The sequence below is a fragment of the Austrofundulus limnaeus genome, unplaced genomic scaffold, assembly GCF_001266775.1.
Source record: "Austrofundulus limnaeus strain Quisiro unplaced genomic scaffold, Austrofundulus_limnaeus-1.0 Scaffold1109, whole genome shotgun sequence".
NCBI classification, from domain to species: Eukaryota; Metazoa; Chordata; class Actinopteri; order Cyprinodontiformes; family Rivulidae; genus Austrofundulus; species Austrofundulus limnaeus.
Genome location: NW_013953511.1, coordinates 83,022 through 85,840, shown reverse-complemented (window position 1 = coordinate 85,840; position 2,819 = coordinate 83,022). Strand labels below are relative to the sequence as shown.

At 36.8% G+C, this 2,819-nt stretch overlaps 1 protein-coding gene across 2 annotated transcripts in view; it reads right to left on the bottom strand.

The window, feature by feature from the left end:
- ankrd50l (ankyrin repeat domain 50-like) overlaps positions 1 to 1,307 on the bottom strand; it is a 36,373-nt gene extending 35,066 nt beyond the window's left edge. For both annotated transcript variants that reach the window (XM_014030732.1, XM_014030734.1), the window contains exon 1: positions 1,109 to 1,307. The gene's annotated coding sequence lies outside the window, so the exon portion shown is untranslated. The remainder of the gene's footprint in view (positions 1 to 1,108) is intronic.
- Positions 1,308 to 2,819: the final 1,512 nt, after the last annotated feature.

Sequence of the window (2,819 nt, the reverse complement as noted above, 5' to 3'; positions counted from 1 at the left end):
AGGCTTGATTTTTAATAATCTTTTCCTGTTAAATAAATAAATCAAATCAAATAAATTATCGCATAATAAACACTTAATTTTTAAATTGTTTACAGATTAATTAATAACTTATCTATAAACTCTTTAAAAGCCATCTATAAGGGGGGCCTTATTGTAAAGTGGTACCTTTTTTAAAATATATACATTACATCACAAGTGTTTGAAGTGTAAAATGTAGACACTGGGAATTTGTGTGAAAGGATGTTGAACAAAGACTTGACTATGAGYATTGTGGCCCCCTTGCCCCTTACCCAGAAAATCCTAGATCCGCCACTGCATAAAATAAATGTAGAGAGTTTTAAAAAATAGCGTTCAAACCACCATGAAGCTTTTGAGATTTGAGATGTTTTAAGACATCAGTCAGACAACCTAGTCACTTTGGAATCAAATTCTATGGCTATAAATATCCTCCACCTGTTCACTATCAGTCATTTTATAGCGGTGTTAGAGTTTTTATCCTCTATTTATTGCACTTATAATATATTATAACTTTATAAGGGGTTAGTTGTGGTTATTTCATCATTTTGAAGTCTTTATGCTAAAAAAAAMCACAACTAGTTAATCACAGACAATTATTTTCTTGATTAGGAACACATACACAATTCAATGTATTTAAATTATCTATAGTTCTTATTTTAGTGGGGAAAACCACTCATTTACTTTTAGGGTTAAATATAAGCAGCTCCTGGTTGAGAATCAAATAAGTCTGGCTGTGAAGTAAACACAGCACATAATCTTAACTTTAAATACAACATTTGGCAAATGGAGATGTTTTAAACTTGTCAGCAGTTTCTTCATTTATTTACATATAAATGGTTTATTTTCACAGCAGGATTTAGGTTATGTAGCGGAGCAGAGACAGAAACGGTTTTWTTCATATATTTTTAAACCAGCAGTCTGTCAGTAACGGTCTGGATCCACAGGTCTCTGCAGGATTCTGTGCTCCAGCTGCAGACTGTGATCACGGCTCCGTGGATCTCTGTGGAAACGACTGAACACGACGCTCCTGTGGGGCTCCGTGGAGCCGCGCGGTGTTTGGTGTAAGAATGAGGACAGGGTTGGTCCTTACCTGAGCAGATCTTCATCTCCGGGTCTCTCGGCACCGACGGAGCTCAGCTCTCCACCGGATGTGTTCTCTGTCTCGGTTCTGCCGAACCTGCTTCCCAGGGAGGGTCAGTCTCCCTCCTCCTGCCTCCCATCAGCTGCTCTCTGCTGCCTTCACTCAGGTGCTTCAGAGGATAAGATCACACCGGGTCTGCCTGTCCTGAACCCCCCCTGCAGACAGGAATCCGTGTTAAAGTGATTCTGCAAGAAAAAGGCAGAAGAATTAAAGCAAAGTCAACAAATGTGCCTGCTTACTGAAACTACTTGGATTCATAATCATTCAGAAAAGTGAGAATATTAATGGATTTATATTATGAATTCATGACACGATTGTGTTTACATCAAAATAATGTGTGTTAAATGTATGTTTGTGTTTATTGAGATCCCCATCAGCATGCTGCTTTCATCCTGAGGTGGGTTTACATAAAATATACAGATTACATTTACAAAAATCTTATTATAGATGAAATATTAAATTAGCAGATTCCGTATTCCCAGTGGTGGAGCCAGACATTTTTCTCAGGGGTGGACTGGGACCACTACTCACCCAGGGGTGGCCAGACTGGGACCACTACTCACCCAGGGGTGGCCAGGAACATTACATCATTTTTTTACTTGAAAGTTTCTGCAAATCTTTGTGTTTTGGTCATTTCCTTATGTCCTTATAGGCAGTGACCTTATAAACATGGGTGTTAGAAGCATTTTAAAAGTGGGGGGACACACTGCTGGGGGGTCTGAATAAACACTTGATTTAATAATTATTTCAGAGACAGATTCTTCATTAAACTAGTTTCATCATCCTGTTTTAAACTCACTGCTTTGGCTGAGATAAGATTAATTAATGTGACAATTTATCATAACAAATGACTTTAGGGGTGTTTTTTACTTTTATATTATTTATTGATTTATTTTTTTATTTTAACAGGTCATTGTGCCAAATAATGATGACCTTCAACTTCATGTTTAAAATGTAATAACTTTACCCAATGTCAGATGCAATACTGATACTCACCAACAGTGAAATTAAAGGGGCATTTCACTTTTTGTGATTTAGTGATAGGTCTACTCTTAACCAAAAGGGACAGAGCATCATGCAGCCTTCAGAACATAAAATGACACTGTGTTATGGTGACAAAAATACAAAACAAAAACACTTGTCACCATAAGTCAGATTACATAGGCATATTAAATAAATCAATCACTTYTTTGGCACGTCTTTGAGCTTGGTGATGTTTCAAACTGTTAAACACTGCCACCAACTGTTCAGGAGGATTATTACACCCCTAAAGGTTGTTTCACTGTGGAAGGGGTGTGTACAGCAGGGTGGCCAAAGATTTGTCTGTGGTGGCCATGGACACCTCTGGCCACCCCCTGGCTCCACCCCTGCATATCCCATCATTGTTAAATAAAGACACAGACATCAGTTTAATATAGGGAAATAATTTAAATTTCTCTTACATAAAAAGTGTATGTCGTAAAAGCACATACATGTAGCTATAGCATCTCTACATTCATCAATACACAACACACACATACATCTATTAAAAAWTATTAATCTTTTTATAGTATATTTTCAGTTGCTGTAACTGTAAGCAGTATTTTGTTTAATGTCTTGTGATTTTACATTCATGCATTGCTGTTATTTATGTTTTAGTTCAATAAAAACAATATATATA